The sequence below is a fragment of the Muscardinus avellanarius genome, assembly GCF_963383645.1.
Source record: "Muscardinus avellanarius genome assembly, chromosome: 12".
Classification (NCBI taxonomy): domain Eukaryota; kingdom Metazoa; phylum Chordata; class Mammalia; order Rodentia; family Gliridae; genus Muscardinus; species Muscardinus avellanarius.
The window spans coordinates 28,099,267-28,111,370 of NC_137798.1; the positions used below are offsets into that span (position 1 = coordinate 28,099,267).

The following is a 12,104-nucleotide window of genomic DNA, read 5'->3' on the forward strand; positions in this document are numbered from 1 at the left end:
ATGAATGTTATATCGATTCATTTAGTTAGTTCTCCTGAGCTCCAACCCTCAATGCTAATGGCTTTTCTTCTGCCCTATTTTTAGATCCTGCCCAACTTTATTATCCAGGACAGACCAGTAAAGTTTTGTGGTGAGCCAAGCTTTCCTCACCTGTTCTTGCTTACCATGTGCTCCAAGAACCTAAGAAACCCCACTTCCTGGGGAAGTCGCGTAAGAACAGGAAGCACAAATACATGCTGCCAGGCACTAAGAAACTGAATTCTAAGCCCAAGGCAGAAAACAGCCATGTCTGTGCAGAGGGATATGAGCCACGCGTCACGCTCCAGCCTGCTATGGGGACTGGTGGCCTTCGCCTGCTTTGGTAGGATGTTTTAAACAGTAAAGGACATAGGGAAGAGCGGACAGCACACAGGCACACGGTGCTTCACGTGGACTCAGGAGGAGGGGGCGGAAGGAAAGCAAGCAAACTCTGACTTCAGTGTGGTTCGGTTTGGGTTCTAGATTAGTCTAAGCTCAGAGGATTAGCTGTGTTTTCTGTTTGTTCCCACAGGATCCAGCGTTGCCCCGAAAGTGACTCAAGTCCAGCCAGCCACATCCAGGCATGAAGGAGAAGCGGTCACCCTGGACTGTTCATACCAAACAAATGAGAAAGCATACCATATTTTTTGGTACAAGCAGCTTCCCAGTGGGGAGATCATTTTCGTTATTCATCAGACTTCTTCTGGGCAGAATGTAAGAAATGGCCGCTATTCTGTCCAATTGCAAGAAGCAGCTAAATCCATCAGCCTCACCATTTCACCTTTACAGCTGGCGGATTCAGCAAAGTATCTCTGTGTTCTACGGGAACTCACAGTGTTTGAATTGATGCTAAAAGCTGAACAAAAACCCAGAAGCTCCACAGAAAATGGGCCCCTGCCACCAGAGCCTCGCTGAGATGCACCTGCAGAACCTAGACAAGAAGGGAGCGACTGTGGTGCTCAACCTGTGGTCTGGGCCAGAAGATTTCATTCTCAGTAAAACCACCTTCTGTCTCCTTTGAAAACAGGTGTTTGGAAACTTTCTTCTCATTCATTTTTAGTCTTCGATTTTTATTTAAAATAGATCACACATAGCATGTTACGTTCTGTAAAGCTGAAATAATACGCCCCACGATACTTGAATGTGGTAGTTTCACTTAAGGATGCTGGCGGCACAAATATGGGCCTCATTATTTGCAACTGCCGTGAAAATTATTTTCTTAGACCACTCTCCACGGGCTTTGTGTCAGGTACCATCAAAGGAGCAAAACCACCATGAATGAAATGGAATGAGGGATTAATTATTAGGAGTAGACTACACCATTTCTGGAGTTGATTGGGAGTCTATGGAAAGGTGTTTCTCCTGCCTGAATTTCCTGAAGGTGAGTTAACATTCAGAAAGAAAAGCTGAATGTGGAAAAGCACATGGGTAAACCACGACTCAGGAGGACATGGTGAGTCTAATGAGGACAGCTGCACTTACAAGAAGGCGTGCCCCGTAACCTCCCTCAGCCTCACTTGGTGGATGACCTTCAGAAGAAGCAGAGTTGTTTGCCCTCTTGCCACGTGAGTATGTGGCTCAAGATGAAGCTGAGGGACGAGGTGTGGTGGGCGGTGCCAGGGTTGTGAGTTAACAATGAAATGTGTTGGCAGGCTGCGGCACAGCTCAGTGATGCAGCACTTGCTTAGCATGCTTAAGGCCCTGGCTTTGATCCCCAACATTAAAAAACACTAAGCCAGCAGATTAGCAAAGACATATGTGAACTCCCCTCATGTCTGGAGCCCTTCCCATACCACACTATATCATATGGCTGGGAACTCCTTATGAGTGTTTAAAGTGATATTAAAAATGGAAGGAAAACCTGGGAGCTCCGGTAGACCAACCCCCTTGCTGCAGAAACCTGCTGAGCTGTACCTGCAGATCCTAGACAAGAAGGAAGCAGCTATCAGCAACTCTCATTGCTTGATCTCTGGTCTGATGGCTGCTGCATCACACTCACCTTTGAAAACTTGCACGATTTATCTCACATTCAATTCAAACAGAAAAATACAGTGAAGCAAATTTGCAAATTTGGGGAAATATGTCCAGATAGTTGAGACAATGCAAAGCTATCACAGTGCCCTATTGTCAACTTGGCATCCATACACACTTCCCTCAACACCACTTAATCTTCAAATAAAAGCAATAGCGTGTCCAGCAAGGTGGCACACACCTGTAATCCCAGATACTTGGAAGGCTGTGGAGGAGGATCAAAGTTCAAGGCCAGTCAAGGCAACATAGAGAGATTCTGTCTCAAAAAAATTTTTTTAATTGGCGGGCGGGGATATAGCTCAGTAATAGAGACTCCCTGAGTTCAATCCCCAGGACAAAAGAAATATTGTGCTTCTTGATATTATGATGCAACTATTCATCATTCAAACACAAGTATATTAACTCTCTCTCCCAAAGAGGATACAATGTTCATTTATCCATCTATGGGTGATACTCATTACTTTTCTGGCTGATTCACACTCTACCATTAATGTCCTGCAAGTTAACTACTAAGACATAATGATACACATGATTAACTTTCATTAGCACATTTTATGTTATTACAGGCATGAGTTAGGCAAACAGTGGTTAATAGATACATAAATATACTCATATCAAAATGGAAGAAATGTCATAACTGCTATAGCCCTTGTTTTTTATGGGTAGTCACATGATTGCAGCTGGTTTTGATAACTAGCATTTTCATTAAACCTCCCTTCTCAGTTTGAAGCCAGTGCTGCCACTAATTCCACCCTGGATTTTCTCTAAGAGCAGTGCTGTATGGAATGTCATAGCACTGGATTTGCAGTCCACTACTCTAGGTTTAACAGAAGCATTGGCAGCATGGAAAGAAAATTCATATTCTGTTATCCATTCAAGTACAAAAATAAAAAAGAAACCCCAAACCAAAAACAAAATACATGAACCAACACCCAGAGAAAGAGGATACCCTGTGTTCTGAGAAATGTCGTTAAGAACGATGTCTGACTTTTCTGTCATCAGAAGCAGTGAAAGTCAGTGAAGAAAACATATTTTAAAGCACTTAAAAAAACCAAACAAATAAAAATTTCAAGCTAACATCCTATAAAAATGAAATATGGTTTTTATGGTCTTTGTGAAAAATCATTATTAAGAATGTTGAAAGTCAATGCAAAGACTGAAAAACCATATTTGCAATGCATATTTCTGAAAAAGGACCCAAATGTGCAATGCATAAAAAGCTCACACAAATCAATAAGAAAAAAACAATAAAAATGGCAAAAATGTAGTTGTCTCAGAAATATGATATCCAATAGCTAGTAAGCATACAAAAGGCATTTAATAGCATTACTCATTAGAAAAAATAAAAATGAAACTGTTTGAGAGACTTCTTAATGTCTTTTTAGCACCCTGAGTGTGTTTATGTGGTCAGGCAGAGAGGGTGGGGGAACTAAATGGTTGGGTAAGTTCTCTAGATTCTTACATCATTGAATCCATATGAAGAGAAGAAAAAGCAGCGACAGGCCACAGACCTGGACATGGAAGGAAAGGGAGGCTTTACTAAGAAAACACATTGTATTACACATTTCAGAATCGTTATCCAATTTCCACATCAAACCGCTACTATATAGGTTTTATTATTCTACCTTCCATGTTTGGGAAGTGAGACATTCCCTTCCCTAATTTTAAAGAGCAAACAAACTTGTATTGCCAGCCAGGGTGTAGCACCTGAGAGGCTCTTAATGAGCAGGATTTTGATTAAAGAGAAGAAATGGCCCAAAAGCAGAGTGGCTGAATGTCTCAGTGATAGTGACATTATTGGATTTCACAGAGAACTGGAGAAAAAGATATCCAACCTAGCTACAAATTGCTCAACAGATTTAAAAAAAAAAATCAACAGATCAAAAAATCAGCCAGGCACTGTGGCCATGCCTAGTATCCTAGTATACGGGAGGCTAAGACAGGAGGATTGCAGGTTGGAGGCCAGCCTCAGGAACTTAATGGGACCCTCAGCAACTTAGAGAGAAGCTGTTTCAAAACAAAAAATAAAAGGGGCTGGGGGTGTAACTCAGAGGTAAAGCGCCTCTGGGTTTAATCCCTAGTACCACAAAAGTTAATTAATTAATTAACATTTAATATACCCATCAACTAACCAGTTAGCAATGTGGCATGCCTCTGGCAGTCTCTTCTACCCTTGTGTTCTGGGAAGGGAAAGATTATTCCTGAAACACTCGAGCACATGTCCCGATCGGCACCTTTGCCCTCTCCTTCTGTGACGCGGTCCTCTCAAGTGGCTTCATGGCCACATCATCTCTTCTTTGCCATTCCAACTCCAGCACTCCCCACAGCTCTTGGCCGAAGCACCGCCACCTGGTGTCCAGATGGAATACTTGGTGGCTTCGCCGCCTCCTCGCTGCCCCCTAGTGTCCATGGATTGAATCGAGGCGAAGCCCGGAGGCCACGGGACCTGCCTTTGCTGAACCAAAGCCAGTGAGCTACCCATGGCAGAAACCGCGCCAGAGAAGATTCGGGACGGGCTGGCTTCTGACCTGTGGCCTGCCAGAGGTGACGGTGATTGACTCTGAAACGACTACTAGGACAGATGAGAGGATTTGGGTGGAGAGCGGCAGGACACTTTGGAAATAAAGTCGGGCATTTGGGCAGAAGGTGGGAAGTTTTTCTTCATGTAAAACTGTATCTACTCTTATGCCCGTTTTCATAGAAGTTTGTTTTAGAAGTGGGAGCAAAAGCCACCGATGGAGAAAAATAACCGATTGTAGGGAATGCCATTTGGTACCCCATTTCCACATGATTCTTGCCCCCGTTCTCCCAGTGCAGCATCACAATATTTTTGTGTTCTCACTTAATTCTTACTGGAACTCTTCAAGGCTGGTAACATCTCCCTTTAGGGAATAGTGTGATTTTAATATGGTTTTTCTCCTTCAAAACTCCTGTGGGAATTTAATCTCCACTGGGAGATATAAAGAGACTGGAAACTTGATCTGGCTTTGGCATTTAGAAGTGGGGCTTTGGGGAGATTCTTAGGATTATCAAAATTCATCAGTGTGGAGCCCCTGTAACTGAATATTATAAGAAGAGGTGGAGACACACACATGTGCACTCTGTTTTTTTTTACAGTGTGGTCCCCTGTGCACCTCAGGCTTTTTTTCTTTAAAACGTTCTCAATCTGTGGAATTGTGTTAGAAGGCAGTGTAGTAAAGTGACTGAGGCCACAAACTTGGGTTGGATTTCTAGATCTAAGATTCATTGGTTGAATTATCTTGGACAGATTGTCTGACAATCTTCATTTTCAATTTCTTCATCCATACAACGCCAATTATAGTATTGGGTAATAAGTACTGTGGTAAGGTATAGTTTTATATGGTCATAAAGACTGTGATAATTTTAACCAAAGTTCTGTGAGATCCTATATTTTTTCCCTAAGTTAACTTCTGTGTGTGTGTGTGTGTGTGTGTGTGTGTGTGTGTGTGTGTGTTACTGGGGGTGGAACCCAGGGGCATTCTACCTCTGAGCTACACCACCTCAGCCCTATTTTTTATTCATTATTTGGAAACAGGGTCTCACTGAGTTGCAGAGGGCCTAAGTAGCTGAGGCTGTCTGCGAACCGCGATCCTCCTATATCAGCCTCCCGAATGCTGGGATTACAAGCCTGCACCACCATGCCCATCTTCCCTAAGTTAACTTCTGTTCTCATCTACCTTTTTCTACTGAGTACTCTAAATGTATAGCACTGAAGAATACATCAGATGGAATAGGAAGCTATTCTATTCAAGCCTTGTTTTAAGGAAGGATTCATATTTGTCTGTTAGATAAGACTTTCCTTTCTAATTATAATCATGTGTGTCCACATTTACTGAAATTTCTGCAACCTAATATGTTCCATGAATACAGGTACAAGCACATGGTATAGCATGATTCTCGATAACAACAGAAATGACAAAACAGGACTTTCTGTTTTCTTCTGATGCTCTGGTTTTAAGTCACAGAATGTGTATGTGCATGCGTGCGTGCGTGCATGTGTGTGTGTGTGTGTCTGGGGATTGAACCCAGGGGCATTCTACCTCTAAGCTATACCCCTAGCTCTTTTTATTTTTTATTTTGTGTTTGTTTTTTGTTTGTTTGTTTTTTGTTTTGTTTTTTTTGTTTTTGTTTTTTTTTTTTTTGGTGGTACTGGGGTTCCTGGAAGCCCTTCTACCTCCGGGCTACACTCCCAGACCTATTTTTACATTTTTATTTGGAAACAGGGTCTCCTAAGCCAGCGCACACGGCTGGCTTCGAACCTGCGCGATCCTCCTGTCTCTGCCTCCCAAGCGCAGGGATTACAAGCGTGCGCCACCATGCCCGGCTCTCAGAATCTAATCTTAAAAGTTAAATTAAATTATTCTTTCTGGAACATTATCAATATCAGTAAACTCTTTTTTTACTCCATCCTTGACACGCATACCTATCGCCTTAATTAGAAAGCAACTTTTAAAGGACTGGTTATCAAATGAGCATTTTCCAAGTCCGTCACGGGGGCAGCATCTGTGAAGACAGACTCTCCTCTGAAGTCGCTGGGTAAAACACTCTGACTTGCTTCCTCAAATTTTAGTCACTTCTTTTCTCTTTCTTTCAGACACACACACAGACTTTTTAAGATAGACCATAGCTCCTTTTTTTGGATCTCGACGAAGCTTGAAGAGCTTTTCAGAGCAGTCAGACTTCGCAGTCTTCCTCAGGAGGAAGAAGGGGATGCTTCTCTTTACGCCAGTGTGGCTCTTATGCATGCGCTTGTCACGTGAGTTCAAGATTCATGGCTGCTTTCAGAAACTCTGACATAATCGACCATTATCTGCATTCAGGAAACAAACGTTCTGTTTCTATTTATTTGAGACACAGAACTCAATGAGAAGGGAAAAGGAAAGGAAGGAGACATGGAAAGAAAGATAAAAAAAACAGGCAAAAAGAAAGAGAGAGATTAGCCCTTTGGGGACAGGGATCTAATCTCAATTTACCTGATGCCTCCCTTTGTCTTTCTAAACAGAAGTGAATAGACAACAATTAAAGCAAATTCCTCAATCGTGCACAGAGCGGAAGGAGAGAACTTCATCACTACTGCAATTCCTCGAGCACTTTAAACGGAGTCCAGTGGTATAAGCAGAAGCCTGGGGGAAGCCCTGTCCTCTCATGATCCTAGTGAAAGGCGGAGAAGTGAAGAAGCAGGAGAGACTGATGATTCAATTTGGAGACAGCAGGAAGGACAGCTCCCTGCACATCACAGCCACTCAGAAAACAGATGTGGGAACCTACTTCTGATCAGTGGCACAGGGCTCCCCAGGTACCTGCAGCCTGTCCCCAAACCTCGCCCTGCGACTTCAGGAGCCACTTCTCCTCTCTCCCCTCATAGCAGGAGCCAGAGAATGCTGAAGTCATATGCCCCACTGCCTTCCAAGAGTCAGTACAACCCATCATGACAGGAGGAATGTGTGTAGAACTCACTGTGTAAGACGTGGAGGAGGTTAATAGGTTTATTTGTAAAACCCAGCCATTGATTTTCTTCTACTCCGATGTCTCAGGGAATTCCAATTATCCCAGAAAAAAAAAATCATTGGATTCTGGCAAGTATCTGTATACAGGTATACAAATAAAAGTTCTGAGTGAGTCTTTCAATGGTGCCTCGGGCGTCTGAGAAGTTTCTTTAAGTTTTGAGCCCGGAGTTGTGGAAGACTTGAAAATTAAATATTTTCATCATGTACTCAAAATTCAGAAAAAGTTCGCTATCTCTCTAAAGAACCACTTCTGCAGAACTAATCGCATCAGTGGAGTGAAGTTCAAAATAACAAAACATGATGTACAAGTTTAGCTACTTTTCCAGAGAACCAAGAGACTAGAGCGCTTTTTAACCCTTTCCCATCCCCCCCATGCCATCAGCAGCACTTGGAGCTGCAGCATTTAACCTGAGAAAATGCATAGATTACAGAAATGTGCCACATGGGGGTGGAGAGGTCATTAAATTCTAGTCATCATATACTTTTCTAATACATTAAGATTAGAGGAAAGCTCTGTTTAGAAATAAGCCCAGAAACAGTTTTTGTATTTTATTTTCACATTGAAAACTAGTAAGATTTGCTTTAGCCTCAAAGAGTGTGTGTATGTGAAATCAAGTGAACACGGCAGTGAAGCTGTGCATTTTTTTTCCTAAACAGGAAATTAATCAGAAGCTCAGAAGAAACTGAGAGGTGACCCTGAGATTCAGGCATAGACTCCGCTTTATTCTGCTAGGTGTGATTATGTTACCCAAGTCCAGATGATGCGATGGCACACATTCTAATGGCAAGTTATTGCTTTGAACACTAGAAAGAGACATTTGGCCCTCTAGTTCCAGGTTACAAAATGTGCTTGTTGGTTTAACCAATTATCTTATTTCTCACAACTTAAGATGTTTGCCCTTAGTAGATAATTGTAGAGTCACATATATTTTGGGAAATAATGCAGGCTCTGTGTGTCCTTCACTCGGTTTACTCCATGGAAACATTTTGCAAGACTATAGTAAAATATCATAACCAGGACATTAACCATGGCCCAGTCAGGATACAGAACACTACTCTCACCACAAGGATGCTGCCTACTATCCCTGTGTAGCCATGTCCACATGCCGCATCTCCGAGAATCACTAACCTCTTCTTCTATTTCTAGAATTTTGTCATTGCAAGAATGTGCTGTAAGTGAAATCATTTATAGTATGTAAATCTTTGGAAATTGACTTTTTTCTCTTATTATATTTCTACTTTTTTCATTTTGCAAAATTTGAGAACTTTTCCACTTTTACTCTCTCTTTAGTACTTTTTCAGCTCACCCTCTTTCCCCTCTCCTTCTAATATTCTCAGAGTATTGGAAAAATGTTGGATTTTTGGTATAGTTCTACAGTTCCCTGAGACTGTTTATTTTTTCTACTCTATTTCCCTTTGTTATTCAACTTGAGTATTTTTTGTTCTACTAGTTTATAATACTTTTTGTTATACTAGTTTATGATACTTTTATCTGTTTTCTCCCCTCTTCTAGTCAGACTATTGGTAAGATTTTTTATTTCATTTATTTCACTTATAAGTTTTTAAATTTCCATTAGATTCTCTCTTTTGTGTGTGTGTGTGTTGGGGGGGGGGTCTATGGATGAAACCCAGGGGCATATAACCTCCGAGCTGCACCCCCTGCCCTATTTTTTTATTATTTATTTTGAAACGGGGTCTCACTGAGTTGCAGAGGGCCTCACTAAGTAGCTGAGGCTGTCCGCGAACCGCGATCCTCCAGTCTCAGCCTCCCGAATGCTGGGATTACAAGCGTGCGCCACCATGCCCGGCCTAGACTCTCTCCTATTTTGTCTCTTTGCTAAGACTTTCTCTTTCTTCCCACTGCTTTCTATTTTTCTCATTTACTTCAACCACATTTGTAGTTTCTCTTTGAAACATTTTTATCATGGTTGCTTTACAATCCTCACCAGATAATCCTACCATCTTTGTTATCCCAGTGTTGGCACCTATTGATTGTCTTTTTAAAATCCAATTTGAGATTTTCTTCATTTTAAACAAAAGGGGTGTTTTTGTTTGTTTTGTTCACTGAAGTATACTCTGTGTCTAGAACAATACCCAACAAATGGTAGGCATTTAAAAATATTTATTAAATATATAAGTATTCATAACTGAAAATTCTTGTAGCAAGTTCTAGAGATCCAATAAAATCCCTGGGGCATGAGTCAGATGCTCTATGAAAACACAAGAAAGAGCCCAAGGAATCACGTGGAGAGCATAATGTGGATAGGAACAGATTCAACAACTTCATTCATTCATGTACTCATCAGTTCCTTTTGGTTGTTACTCTTTTCTCTACCTCCTCTCTCTGTTCCTTCCTCCCTTTTTCCTATTATTATTCATGAAACAGGCCTTTATGTAGTTTGTCAAGCTTTCCCTATGAAATTCCAAGTAATTCCAATTCAGATTTCTCTTTTTTTGTGACATTCCCCACAAGTCATGCCAAGTGGTATAAATACCTACTTCCTCTATTAAATTTCCATACACTGTGTTTATCATGGGTAGTTGGCATGTATGTTTATTGAGGCTAGTATGACATTTACTTAGAATCTTATAAAAAGGAGAAAAAGGGCTCTCCTAACTTTACATAAAAAGGAAATTGGCAGTCACAGTCAACCCGCTGCCTCAACTACAAGCCAACAGAGATAGTATAAAAGGTACCTCTGATGATTCCACAATGGTCTGCCCCTAGGACACAACACTGGCCGATCCAGTAATAAAAAGATGTTTTAAATTACTTACTTCCCCTGTTTTCTCCATCATTTTTACTTCTGATCAAAAATAATCTTCTACCAATAAAAAACTCATGACCTTCTTTCCACTGAATGGTTTCTGTTTTAACATATTTTGCTAAATTTATCTTCATAAATCTCTCCATTTATAAATTTATAAATAATAAAGTTATAGAACTATTATCCACATTACTATTTTTATCATTAAAAATTTCCATTAGTACATGTTTCTTGAATCCATTTAGTAGGATGATACTACACACAAAATTTTTTTTTTAACTTACAGGACTTTAGGACTCTAAGCTATAGAGGCATGTTTTACTTTTTAAATTTAATTTCCCATAAAGAATAAATTTGTTAGTTTGCATATTGAGGATTTTAACATTTCACAAACTCTATTAAGCATATTTGAGAGGTTGATTCCAAAGTTAGGAGAATTTATAATTTGTTCAACTCAGAATTGCATAAAACAGACAATATACCAAATAACTTTAAAATTAATTTGCCACTAGACTTTGATAAGAGATATGAATTTTGTGAGAAAAAAAGTATACAAGTGTCTACAAATATGGAACAAGAAAAAGAAAACATCTGAAAAGCTCTGAAATAATTTATCCTAGTACTTGAAATAAAAAGTTTAGAAAACTGCCTGGAATGGAATAAAATAACTGGTAACTATGAAACAAGAAGAAAAACTCTAAAAGTAGAGGAAAGGCTGGCATGAGACCTGGCAGAATGAGGTGATGATGATGATGGAAATAGGTGATAAAAATATTTGTGATAAAGATTAATATTGATGCCAAATTGGAAAAAATACACACTTTTTTCCAAGGGTAACAGCTGAAGTAGATGTCAATGTCAATGAATGACATTCATTGTGTGAAAAAAAGTATCTTAGCCTTCACCTCCTATCACATGTAAGTAGCAGTTTAGTTACAGTGCAGATTTGAATGTGAGAATAAACTATAATTCTTTTAAAAGAAAATTAAGAGTTTTTATTACTTTGTGCTAGATATTTCTTAAACAGGATGCAAAAAATCTAAACATCAGTATTGGACTACCTTAAAAAGAGCATGAAAAATAAGTTTATAAAGATAAGAGGGTAGCCAGCAAACAGAAAATATTTACAGCATATATTATTGTCAAAGGGCTGGTTATGATTTTTAAAAATGCAATACAATAAGAAAACAAGCAAACTAATAGAGAGGGGTAAAGTCCTAATAGGCTTTTCACAAAGAAGATAACCAAATGGCAGATAAATACACCATTTCTATAAAATAAAAAAGAGACGTAGTTAATCCTTACTTTTATTTATTATACATCCATATATTTTATTGGTGTACTATAGTCTCACATCATAGCATAGATCATGTTGACAATGGCATATATTCACACAGTATAATCTCTACTTTTAGAATAGTGTTTCCCAAGGTACAGAATAACTGGAAGAGTTCATATAAGGTTTCTTCTATTTTTTGGTTTGAATGTTAGCTACAAGGGTGCGTTAATTTTGTGAACTCTTATCAAGCCATATACTTAAGGAACCTTTATTCTTCATTTATCTCTCATTATACTTTAATTAATAAAAGCTTTAAATGTTTTAATGGCTTCATATTAGTTACAAAGTGATTTATAAACTAAAACTAAAAATTCAGGTGTTTGCATGCTATTTTTCTTTCTTGTTTCTGAGATATTTTAGCAAGAATACAACATTTAACAAACATGACTTCAGATTTTGAACAAGTTCTGGTCTTGAACT

At 39.6% G+C, this 12,104-nt stretch overlaps 1 gene segment (V, D, J or C); it reads left to right on the top strand.

Moving 5' to 3' along the window:
* Nucleotides 1-285: 285 nt before the first annotated feature.
* LOC308270956 (T cell receptor delta variable 1-like) lies at nt 286-933 on the top strand. The segment is given in 2 exons: nt 286-361; nt 551-933.
* Nucleotides 934-12,104: the final 11,171 nt, after the last annotated feature.